Genomic DNA, 13,766 nt, shown 5'->3' with positions numbered 1-13,766 from the left:
TCCCTAAGAAGTCTGTGCTGTTAACATATACCAATGATAAATGTAAAAACTCAAATAGGTAATGTTGATTTGAGACTCCTTTGTATAATTACTTAAAGATAATTTAAAGAAAATAACAGTATATTTGGTAGGGGACATGCATACAGGCTGTGGTTAAACTGTAAGAAATCTTTCAAAGTTAAGGTGTTTGTGGAGTTTTAGACTAGTACTCGCTGCAGTAAGTAACTGTTAAAATAGTAAAGGAAAATATAACCTTCTACTCATTGGCCTGTGGCAATAGTGATTAGAAAAACAGGACCACTGGATCCCTAAACTACTGCTAAGAAACAAGATAGATCCATGCTCATGGCTACCACACCCACTCCTGACCCAAGGGGAAAGTCACAGAAAGTCAGGACAAGCTTCTTATCCTATGATGGTTTACTTTTACTCAATTCCTGTACCAAGATGGCCAGGATAAAGGACAGGTATCCCAGACTCCTCTATTTTGTCATCAATGTCTTTGTCCTGAGCCATTCTCTCCTACAGTCCTCTTGGAAACCAGTTAGGTGAAGACCACTTGCCAGGCATCAATGACTCTTAATGGAACAAGGTCCCACCTGATCAATCCAGAGACACTGGACACTCAGACCACCTGACACCATTAAGGCCCACCTTTGAATATACTTGTGAGTGTTTTATACTTAATATTGTTTTAACTATATACCTTCACTTTTCCCTATTTAATCTAAGGCCAATGGCATCTGAAGATGGCTGAAGATGCACTTAAATATTGTCTTCCCATGGCTGCCAGGGAATGATTCACCTTTCTCAGGCCTTTATGGTGTGTGTCTATTTGTATAGGGTGAATGGCCAGACTTAGAACGTTGAACTCAAGCAGTTTGGACCTAGCTGCTAAAATTCAAGGTTTATTACTGATAGGAGTTAGTAGAAAAGTAGACAGGAAATTGAGGCCTACAGAGCTTGCAGATGAGAGGATAAACTGAAAAGCCAGAACCTGTCTGGCAATAAAATAGGGAAGGGGGCTACCTAAGAATGAGGAAGTAAGAGGAACAAAAGAATGAGGAAATAAAGACAAGGCAGTAAGTCTTGGCACCAAGATCTTACAGGAAACAGAAAAGAGACATCAGACAGCCATCTTCAAGGACCCCAATTTTCCCTTCTTAATCCAAGGCCAAGCTTAACTCAGAAGAAAATGCATGATGGCTGACATTGGCTTAACTGCTGTCTTTTGTGTTGAACGCGAAGTGGCCTCCACACAGACTGGGCTAAGCAGCATGCTCTTGGCTAGTGCCAGCTGTAACTACGTTTCTCATTGCTGGGGTGAGATGGCTTGCCTTCAGTGTTCTAAAAGAAAGGTTGAACAGGGCTTGCCAATGGGGCCACTAGAATGATCTCAGCCCACACCACAGGAATCAGAACCAGGTTAAGTCCAGTAAATTTACAGAGTCCTAATAGTAATTGTTGCTTTAAGAGGCTAGGTGCTGAGAAAGCGCATCACAAAAGAGGCAAGGAAGGCCACACAAGGCCATGAATGCTTACCTGCTTCTCCAGTCTACTTGCATAAGATGGCGCACACACACGTGACTCAAGGTTACATGGAAATACTGAAATAACTGACTTCCAATGTGGGGGGAGTGTAGGCCCCAAACCCCTCCAGAAGCCGTGCTGAGACAGCCTGGCTTACTCCACTTATTCTACAGGTGGCAAGAAACATCTAGTAATCATAGAGACCAAACAAAGGATCGCTAACCCTGCACTGTCCCCACAAGGACCTGCCACTCCTAGAAATAAGACTATTTCAGATTTTCCTCCCTTATGGTTACGATGACATTCCATTTCCTTGCCCACACTCTGCACTGGTTTCCAAACTCAACTTTATTTCATTTCAGAACTTCCCACATGGTGTTGCCCTGACTTCTTGCACTACTTCCTTCTAAGGCTACTTGTTCCCAGATACTAATACCTTTTCATCATTTAGATCTGGATCCCGGCAGCTCATTCTAGCTAATCTTCCCTCCTTTCTCAGTCTGGTGTAGGTGCTTCTGCTCTGAGCTCTGGGGTGTCTTAAATTATTCTGTTTCTGTTCTGTGCTATCTGTTCTCTCGGGCTCTCTGCATAACTCTACCAGTCTCTTCATAAGCACATGTGCACATGTGTGCATGTCCACACCTGGAAGTGGGCATCTCTTGAGGTAGAAGAGGCAGCATGCTGTTAAGTTGGAACTGCCCCATTCCTCAGCCCCAACTTCTGTGTGTGTGTGTGTGTCTGTGTGTGTGTGTGTCTCACACTAAAAGTATCAATTCTCCACATGGCCAAATGAGTAACTTAAGTGGGTTTACTACCTCCACCTGTGTTCTTCTGCAGCTGATTCTCAATGACTGAACGTCAGGATGACATCACCACTCTGCTCAAGGCTCAATGGTGTTTTAGTTCATTAGCAGTAATGTCCTCAGGATAGCCTAGGCCTCCAGGATCCATCATAGCATCCTCATCTCTGCCACTACTCAGCCCTCGCATCCCTTCCATCCTTTGCCCTCACAGTCACAGGCTTTGTCCTGTTTTTGTAAACCCTTCTTCCCTGCTTATACCCTGGCAGACACTCTCCCCTATCCAATGGTCACATGACTCCTGCCCCTCTTTTTCATATCTATGATGTGCCTCTCTCAAGAAGTATTATGATATCTGGCACCAGTGACTCATGTAGCTAATCCTAGCTACTCTGGAAGCAGACATCTGAGGGCCCCATTTCAAAACCAGCCTAAGAAGAAAAGCTCCAGAGAGTAGAATGCCATCTTGAATTAACCAGCCAAGTATTGGACGTGAGCATGTTGTTTAAGTGGTATACTATCAGCTTTGAGTAAAAAACTTAAGGGACAGCACATGTCCTCTAGATTTCAAGCCCCGGTACTAGCACTAAAATAAAACTAGAAAGCCAGGCACAGTGGCTCATGCCTGAAATCCTAGCTACTCAGGAATGTGATATCTGACGATCATTATTTGGAGGCAGGTGAGGTGAGACGATTATCTCAGTCAACCACCAAAAAGCCAGAGTGGATACTCAATTCAAGTGATGGAGTGCTAGCCTTGAGCAAAAATAGGTCAGCAACAGGGTCTAGGCCTTGAGTTGAAGACACAAGACTGGCAAATGTGCATGTACATGTACTCACACAAGCACACCCATGAAAGTCTACCTTGACTACCCTGTTTAAAAACAAGTCCCACCGGATGCTGGTGGCTTATACCTGTAATCCTAGCTACTCAGGAGGCTAATCTCTGAGGACTGTGGTTCAAAGCCAGCCTCAACAGGAAAGCCCATGATCTCTTATCTCCAATTACCACCAGAAAACCAGAAGTGGTGCTGTGGCTCAAGTGGTAGAGTGCTCGCCTTGAGCTCAAGAGCTCAGGGAGTTCAAGCCCCACGATGGGGGGAAAAAGTACCTTTTGCAGCAACTGCTGTTGTCCTGCTACTATGCTCCTTTCTAACCAATGGTATTATTTTTCTACTTACAAACTTACCTATGTGCACCAGATAGAATGTAGCCTTAATGAAGAGAGTTGATTTGCCATGCCTTTACCTGTCATATCCTTATCATCTTGAACATGTTGCTCTGTATTAGATGGAATAAATGAGTTAAACATTACCTATTTCAAATTTCAATTTCCAAAAATTTATTAGCTTTTTGAGAGTTCATAAAATTCTTCAAACACACTGAATCTTCCAGGTATTCTGTTCCAGCTAAATACGTATTCACAGTTCTTGTATCTGCCAATTCATGTTTATAATAGACATTCAAGAACCCCTCTCCCTCTTGACAACTTCCAAATTTTCTTTTTTCTTTTTGGTTGGTCCCAGGGCTTGAACCTGGGGCCTGGGTAGTGTCCCTGAGTTTTTTTTGTTGTTGTTGTTCAACCACTTCCAGTTTGGTGGTAGTACATTGGAGATAAGAGTCTCATAGAATTTCCTCTCCTGGCTGGCTTTGAACCACAATCCTTAAGTCTCAGCTCCCTGACTAGAGAAGATTACAGATGTGAGCCACCAGCATCTGGCTAACTTCCAACTTTTTAAAATATATATTTTTTATTGTAAAGTTAGTGTACAGTGGGGTTACAGTTACATGAGTAAGGTAATGAGTACATTTTCTATCGAGCATTGTTAACCCTCCTTTGTTTCTCCCCTACCATCCCTTCCCACCCACCTCTACAACTCCTCTCTCTCCACCCCCCCAAAGTTCACTTTCAACATAGTGTCTTGTACATCTCATTGTTACAATGGGTCAACCTGTATCCTTATTTCAGTATTTTGTTATTTCCCTTCCCCTCCCCAAATCAGAAAAATGTATAAAAATGATTCAGGGCACTGGAATCAAATACAGTGAAAACAGAGGTTATATCATGGGGGAAGAATATATAAAAGAAACAAAAAAATCAAATAGTACCTTGTGTCCCTGTCTTGGGGTTCATTTTGTTTAGCATCATCTTATATGGTCATATGTACATAGTTTTTGCTTTTCTGCTTGTTCTAGACAGATACTAGTTATTGCAAATAAGGGAAACCATCAGGCCTATGTTTCTTTGGGTCTGGCTTATTTTGCTTAATATAATTTCTTCAAGTCTCCATTTCCTAACAAATGGGGTGGTGGTGTTCTTTCTCATGGAGGCATACAATTTTCATGTGTGTGTGTGTGTGTGTGTGTGTGTGTGTGTGTGTGTGTGTGCGCGCGTGTGTGTGTGTGTGTGTGTGTGTGTGTGTGTGTGTGTGTGTGTGTGTGTGTGTGACTTTTCTTGATCCATTCATCTACTGAGGGACATCTGGGTTGGTTCCATATCTTAACAATGGTGAATAATGCTGCAATAAACATAGTTGTGCTGGTAGTTTTAGTATAGCCTTGTTTGTGATTTGGGTAAATGCCCCAAAGTGGGATTGCTGGGTCATAGGGGAGCTCTATGTATAGTCTTTTGAGGAACCTCCATACTGTTTTCCAAAGTGGTTGAACAAGTTTATACTCCCACCAACAATGCACTAGGGTTCCCTTTTGGCCACATCCCCTCCAGTATCTGTTGTTATTAGATTTCTTGATTATAGCCATTCTAACGGGTGAGGTGGATGTTTTGATTTGCATTTCTTTTGTGGCTAGAGAAGTTGAGCAGTTCTTCATGTGTCTATTGGATATTGTTATTTCCTCTTCAAAGAAGTCTCTTTTTAAGTCTCTAGCCCACTTTTTAATTGGGTGGTGGTTTCTTTGAGGATTTGTTGTTGGGGCATTTAATTTTTTGAGTCCTAAGTATATTTTAGATATGAGACCCTTGTCCATTATACGGCTAATAACTTTCTTAACTTATACACATCTATTGCCAAGAAATGTCATAACACTTTCCTCCTCTAGAGAACCATAAACACATTAAGAGTCACACACGATGTTAGACATTTGGAAATTCCTGTTTTCAAAAATCCACCTCAGAGCATGCTTTTCTCTCTTGTAAATCCCTTCAAGATCCTTGGATATCTGACACCCTGTACCACTCCAGTTATTTCTAATTTCTACCTCTTTCTACTCTTGATTCCAAACAGGAACTATTTTTGACAGTATCAATTTCCATTCAAAATTAGCCAATGTTTCCAACCTCTTTCTGTGATCTTCCTTGATATACGGTACCAAGGGGAAAACAGGTGGTGTCCCAGGGAGCGTAAATTTTTATAAAGTAGAGATTATGGTCAGTGCTCGAGTTAATCCAGGTAGAATGGTCTGACAGTGAATAGGAGAGGACATTTAGATGCTGGCTAAAACTCTTTCCCTAACACAGACATATTCTTTATCAAGTCTTATTTTGTCAAGCCATAGTTTTAAAAGACATTTCAGGTGATGGCAGAGGACAAGGAGAAGGATGAGGAGGAGAAGAAAGAAAGGCTGCTGGGCACCGGTTGCTCATGCCTTTAATCCTCACAGTCAGGAGGATAAGATTTGAGGTTAACAGTTTGAAGTTATCCTGGGAAAGAAAGTCCATGAGATTCTTATCTCCAATTAACTATAACAAAGTTAACAATAGTGCTGTAGCCCAAGTGGTAGAGCAGCAACCTTAAGCAGTGAAGGCTAAGAGACAGTACTCTAGGAATGAGTTCAAGCATCCGTATCAGCATAAAAGAAAAAGAGAGGAGGAGTGGGGAGAAAATGTAAAGAATTCCATTGTGTGGTTGGCTCTGTGCACACATCATCCACTGTCCCAGGGCAGCAAAGGTGGCTTCAGGTTCTAGGTGAGAAAGAAGCAGATGAGCTGGGTCCTAGTGGCTCATGCCTGCAATCCTAGCTACTCAGGAGGCTGACATATGAGGATTGCAGTTCAAAGCCAGCCCAGGCAATAAAGTCCATGAGATCCTCTCTAATTAATAACCGCCAGAAAACCGGAAGTGGCACTGTGGCTCATGTGGTAGAGTACTTGCCTTGAGCTGAAGAACAGAGGAATAGCAACCAATCCCAGAGTTAAAGCCCCACGACTGACAAAACAACAAGAATACCAACAAAAGAAGCAGATAAGGCCCCATGCTACCTCTCTCTGAGACTATTTCAGGGCTATGCAATGATCAGATGCTGTGGAAAGCTTGAAAGAATGGTCTGGATTACAATGGTCTCACCACACACTGTATGGATAGCAATGCAGTTGGAAACCTGAAAAACACATAGTCTATAGAGAATAAATGTGCCTGCCTGGTGCTGGAGTGGTCAAGATGGAAAGGGTAGGCCGTCCTTCAGTCAGCATTAGTCATTACAGAGTAATAAGCAGCACCTCTGTCACACACAGTGCCATTTCACAGCAGCCTTCTCCACAAGGAAGCAAAAGACATTTTACACTCTTTCTCCTTTATTTTAAACATGACATTCTGGGATCTGAACCCAAACTAACATGCTGGGATTTTATAGACACACACACACACACACACACACACACACACACACACACACACACACACACACACACACACACACACACACACACACACACACACACACGTACTCAAAAAATTCACATTCTGAACCCAGGTTCTTGACCACTTCTGAATTGATGTAGACAACAAAATTGACAACTGAGAAACAGAGCTATCTGCCTCCACTCCAACCTCAGCAATCCAAACTGCAAAAGTCCTGGCATCACGACCAGGCATAGCATGAGTTCAGTCAGTGTGCTACCCCCTTAGCCAACAACAACTCCACATCAAGAACTGACAGGATTTACAATAGTGTTTTTTCTTTGCTGCAGCGTTTTTTATTTCTGTGGTGCTAAGGACTCAAACCCAGGGCCTCATGCATCTGAGACAAGTACTCTACCACTGAGCCACCTTCCCAGCCCCCTTCAATCTCCTCTTTGCTAATAATCACCTGCATAGAAAAATGCAGTTGGCTATTACAAATAACCAAGAACAAGTGCCCTTCCCTCCTATTATTGGATTGTGAATTCCATTCAGTTTTATCAGTATCTTGAAGGACTTACAGCTGTGTTTCTTCTTCTTCGAAACCTAGGGTTCAGTATCATCAGACCCTCTCGTACCTTTGCTTAACTAACAACTCTAGGTGGCCAACAGGTCTTTTACCCATTTCACATCTATTACTAGCAGGTTACATCAAACGTAAATAAGAAAGGCTGAATACATTAAGCTCCACATAAAGTTCTTCTGCTTTATGTCCTTTCAATATTTATTTTCGAATGATAACAACCTGCTAATTCTTACTCAAAACTTTTCCATTTTAAAATTTAAAAAAATTCTTACATCAAGGTCAATGTCTCACTTATTTAATTTAAAAATTGTAATTCACATCATATTAAAAATCAAATGTTTATAATACAATGCATCAGGAAAATTAAAGGCACATACCTGATGGAGAATTTATACATAGCAAAAGAAAAGAAACCCTAAACTAATGCCTATCACACATTCAAGCCCACACTTCTCATGGTACAGGGTAGCTTTTGCTTTCAAATCATGGAAATGTCACCTCAATCCAGTCTATTCCACACAGGCTAATACTGAATTACCCAATGCTTTATTGCTTACAAACAACTCCAGCAAACAGACTTCAGCATAAGATTCTCCTCCTTATATGATTAAATGAATTACTCTAATAAATTTAAAAGTAAATAATGCAAACTGGCCTAGATGACAGTATAAAAGGATTCTGATGTTTTTTTTCTTCCATGCGATTGTTTCTAACACATTTATAAGATTATTTCTTTGTTGCTTTGTATGTCCTTCCCCCACAGTATAACCCCTGCTTTCACTGTATTTGATGTCTGTATAATTTGTGGAGGGGAAGAGGAAAAACAAATCGTTTAAATAGGGATACAGGGGGAACCCATTGCAACAATGAGATGTAGAAGTCCTTATGTCAAAAACGAACTTTACAACTTTCGTGCGGGGGGGCGGGGAGGCGGCAGGGAGGATTGGGTGGGGGGGGAGGATGGGAAGGGAAGGGATGGGAAGGGGAAACAAAGGAGGAGGCTACAATGTTTGATAAGAAATGTACTCATTATCTTGCCCATGTAATTGTAGTTCCTCTGTACAGTATTTTCACAATTAAAAAAAAAAGATTCTGAGTTCTTAAAAATCTTGAGGTACTTCCAGTTAAAATCGGCCACAGAAGGTCCTTTGCTAAAGTTTTACTATGCACTTCATAAGCAGAAAGCAAAAGGGATTTTCTTGTTACACACAAAACCTCCCTAAACTCATTCAGAGTGAAGCAAACTTATTAAATTTAGTGCCATTTACCCAGCCTCATGTATTTAAAAGGCTTGAAAGTCTATCCCTAGAAAGCCAAGTTTTTGCTTTCTTCTCTCTGACATCTATTTTTTTTAGCTTTTAAAACTCTTGTCTCTCACAGCCCAGAATTCTTCATTAATCTCAAAATGGCTCTACAGTCTGCTCTACATTAATTTTGGAGAACTTTCCAAGTATTCCAAACACTTTCTTTTGTATAAAACCTTAAAATAAAAGAGATGACAAAATACTTTGTCCTTTTTATGGCATGCTCATTTTTGTGTTTGGCGGGGCTTGAACTCGGCTTGGGCACTGTCTCGGAAATTTTTTGTTCAAGAACAGTGAACTACCACTTTGAGCCACACTGCCACTCCTCGGAATGTATGTTCTTAAAAATCTTTAAGACTACTTGAAGTCTTAATTTGCTTCAATGTCATCACTGGCATAAACTATTAATACTCTAACCAGGACTCTCTTCTGAGTAGAAGTGAGCAGCTGATCTGTCAGCTTCTAAAAGTTTAAAAATTCCAGCTCTTCTAAGTAAGAGCATGATTACATGTGTATGAAGGTAACAGTGTAAGTGCCCTCATGCTTTGTGGAACCCAGAAAGACTCCTGCTGCTAGGCTCAGATGAGCTGTTACCCAAGCAAGGCCAGAAGAGGCCTCTCACAACAGACAACCCTTGTCACCATCTACCCAAACAAGACCTGAGCCCCACAGCACCCACCCTGTCATTCTTCTCCTAATTAAGGTTGCTTTCAAATGTACCTTAAAAGTGTGCAGCATTCAGTGCTGTGGAAACCAGGGAATGTTTCTCTTAAGCATGTTGCTGCCCTCTAAAATGACAGAAGGTAAAGGAATAGTTGAGGACCATGGACTCTGCCAAAAAGTATCTCAAGTTTAAAACAAAAATTAAAGCTCCTTTCTAACACTGGCATTTGGGCACATGCAGCCTCCTGTGGGCAGATGACTGACTGACTCACAGGAGAGGTCTTCCCATGTTCTGTACAAATGTTCTTTCAGTTCTTTGCCAGTGTCATGTCCTCTGGAATACGTGGCTCAGGTTGGCCTTCATAGTTTGAAGTTCTTTCAAATTCAGAGTCCTGTGAGCCAATGACTTCTGTAGTTCCTGCATTTAAACACAAGAAAGAGAGTTTTATTTTTTAGAAAAGCTTCAATTCAAGCTGCTGCTTTCTCCACACCTAAACTAATCCACTGATTAAACTCAACGGGAGGGGACCAGCCAAGGAGAGGGATTTTAGGATTGAGAAACAGCCCTAGCCTCCTGAAGACCTGCCTAGGTGGTCAGCTTCAACAAGAATTGCTCTCAAAACAACATTGATTTCTTCTACTCCCTTTGTCACTGCCTCAGGTACATCTCGAATTTTTCTATAACTCACTGTGATTTAACATCTAGATCAACACCCACTTCAGTGGATAGTGAAGTTAAATAATTAGTTGGAAAAAAAAAGTACTTAGTTGAAATTTAATAATCTTACAAGGTGATAAAAAGTGAAACCATTTTAAACTGGGAAACGCATTCTTGCTAAATTAGTCATTGCATAATTCTTTCTCTTCTACTGGAGTTGTTTTTTGGCTTTCTTCTTTTTCATTTTTAACATTTTTTATTGGTCCTGGGGCTTGAACTGTGGGCCTGGGCACTTTACCTGAGCCTCTTTGAGAGGCTAGCTCTCTACCACTTGAGCCACAGGGCCACTTCCACTTATTTTTGAGTAGCTTATTGAAGAATCTCAGGACATCTTTGCTCAGGCCAAACAACCATCCTTAATTCTCAAGTTCCTGAGTAGTTAGGATTATGGGAATGAGCCAAGCCACTAGCACCTGCCTTGGGCTAACTTTCTGAATGAAATAGTGTAAGAAAAAATTTTGTCTCTTAGTAAGGATCAGCAAAAAATTCCCTCTGACTGTGAAAATATTTTTTGTTGGTTGTCTATTTTTCGTGGTGGTGGCAATCAAATTCAGAATTTCAGGCAAACTAGGAATACTATCACAAGCCATACCTGGAGTTATTCTGTTTAAGTTTGGGGCTGGTTCTGGGACTTGAACTCTGGGCCTGGGCACTGTCCCTAAGTATTTTTTGCTCAAGATTACTACTATACCACTAGAGCTACAGCTGTATTTCCAACTTTTTGGTTGTTAATTGGAGATAAGCCACATAGATTTTTCTCCCTTGGGTCAGCTTTAAACCGAGATTCTTCTATATTGGCCTCCTGAGCAGCTAGGATTATAGCCTTGGGCCACCAACATCAACATTATGTCTTTTAAAAAAATCTATCAATAATAATAAAAATGACTATTATTATTACTACAAGCTCACACCTGTAATCATACCTACTTGAGAGGCTGAGATCTGTAGATCATGGGTTAAAGACAGCATGGTCAGGCAATTCAGAGTTCATTCATATTTTTTACATGCTGGCTCTAGGGCTTGAGGGCTTGAATTCAAGGCCTGGGCACTGTCTTTGAGGCTAGTGCTCTACAACTTGAGCCACAGTGCCACTTCCAGGTTTTTCTGAGTAGTTCATAGGACTACTGGACTTTTCTGCCCAGGCTGGCTTTTAACTGCCCTCCACATATCCTAGTCTCCTGAGTAGCATTTCACCAGCAAAGCCACACTGAAGTGGCTCAAGTGGTAAAGTGTTAAACTTGACTGGAAAAAGTTAAGGGGATTCAAGCCCCAGGATTGGCACATACGTACTCATATGTATGTGTGTGGGTACACACACACACACACACACACACACACACACACACACACACACACACACACACACACAATCCTATACTCGGTACCCCAGGATGAAAAAAGTAAAAATAACAAATTATAAGATGGATAAATATTTTAAGTAGTTCCAAAAGTAACTAATATGGCCATATGGTGGCTTAGGTGGTAGAATGTTTTCCTCCCATGCACCATTTCAATTTCCAGTATTGTTCAAACAAAACCACACCAACAAAAGCACACCAAAATCTATACCGAATAAAAATATATAATACTATGTAACAAACATTAAACATTAAAAATAAATATAGCTAAAGGATTGCCATACCATAATCCTGTATGGGAAAAGTCAATATCTAAAGAATATATTATTTTCCATCAAATCAATCTATACACTGAATGCAATTTTATGAGAAGTCTTATCAGAACTTTTTATAGTTTCAGGAAGGATAGATTAGGAAAAATGAGAGCTGGGAAATGGCATCCAGGAACTCTGATAGAAGCAAGACAGTTAGAAACATACATGCAATCTTCTTTGCTTCTAACACAGGATGCATTCCTCATCTTAAGGATAAGCATTTCTTCTATTGCAAAAATATATGCATTCTTTCCTGGAAGAAATACAAAGACTGAGTCAACATGTAACCAAGAACTCAGAAGGTGCAACACCAGGAGCAAAGATAAACACCTATATATATGGCTTTATGACAGGTCTTGCCATTATAATATAAATGCCCCTGGTGTCAAAGAGTTCTGTGCTTTTCCCTTAAGGAGCCCCCACACTCTCAGTGTGCCTCTGTCCTTCTGTTTCTCTGCTTATCTGTTTGTTTGCTTGCTAACTCAATAAAGCATTGCCGAGTTTTCTTACCATGGTGACTTCTCTGCAAATTTTTATTCTGTGACAAAGGACCCTAAGTCAAGAGTTCCTACTTCTAGAGGGAAATTTCCCAAACCTCCCCTGGACCCAGTGACTGTAGCTCCTCAAAGTTAAGAGGTGAGTTGCTGAGTGGTAGAATGATTAACTTGCATGTAAGAGACCCTGGGTTTGGTCACCACTAATAGAGTAGAGGAGGGATTATGAAAGATCAAAGACCCAAAGAATGTAAAGAACAATTTTGGGGACATATCATATCTCAAAATGAAGATTTGTCATATTAAAGCCTAGTAATCAACACAATCTGATATTAAAGCTGAAGGAAAAGAATGACACAGGGTGCAGAGCTGAGAAACAAGCCTATGTGGAATCCTGAGATTTGACATTAGACTACTCAATAAACAGCCCCTGTGACCAAGCTATCTATATGAATAAGATACAAAATAGACCTTGACTTAAAGTCTTAGCAAACAATTCCTAAAAACAGAGGCAAAGGTAGAAAGCAACACTTGGAAGCTTAAAGTATGAACGAATAGTGTACTTTGAGAGTTCCCCAAGGAAATAAATACATATGTAGGAAAATATCAATAAGTTTATCTATATTATAACAACACTTTTTGTTGAGTAAGTGACACCAAGAAAAATGTAAACATGCTCTCTTAAGGTTGAAGACATTTAAAAACTATGTATTCAAGAGAGGAGCATTTCAATCAAGAAGATGACAGATAAAATACATGAGATTGACTAAAATATCTGAGCATGCAATTCACAAAAAGGCAGATGTAATGGGAGAAATATAAAAAATGTTCCATCAGGAACAATAAAGAGATACCACACTTGTCAGACTAGGGAAAAGTTAAAAATATACCGGACAGTACCAAATGACTGGAAAAGGGATATATAAGAATATATGTGGCTATGGATACACTGTATCTTATGCAAACTGCATATAGTGGAGTATCAACACCACTGACTCAAATTCATGAAGAAAAGTTTCATATAGAATATGTAGTATATTGCATATTTAATATACATTGTCATTATTTGTGATGATTTTTAGTACATTGGAAAATTTTGCAAAGAAGAAAAAAGGGGGAAGAAGCCTTAAGGACCCTCATTTGTGAAATAACTTCAAGTTCACCACTACTTCCTACTTGCTAATGTTTTCTCTTTTTGTTTGAGGAAAGTGGCCCAGGTTGACCTCAAGCTCATTATCTTCCTACCACAGCTTCCATGAACTACCTCTTACTTTGTTTTCATTTGAGCCCTGAAGTCACTTAAGTGAAAAAAACAGTTATCCCAGCAAGTCCTCACCACTGAGCCTGAGCAAGGCTGGGTGTATCCCATGAAATCAGTGCATCTGGGAAGGCAAGTCACCTAAGTGGACGTAGATCAGGAAACTG

The sequence above is a fragment of the Dipodomys merriami genome, unplaced genomic scaffold, assembly GCF_024711535.1.
Source record: "Dipodomys merriami isolate MVZ:Mamm:240054 unplaced genomic scaffold, mDipMer1.0.p SCAF_130, whole genome shotgun sequence".
Taxonomy (NCBI): domain Eukaryota; kingdom Metazoa; phylum Chordata; class Mammalia; order Rodentia; family Heteromyidae; genus Dipodomys; species Dipodomys merriami.
The sequence above is the reverse complement of the archived record's forward strand: the minus strand, read 5'-3'. Positions refer to the sequence as shown.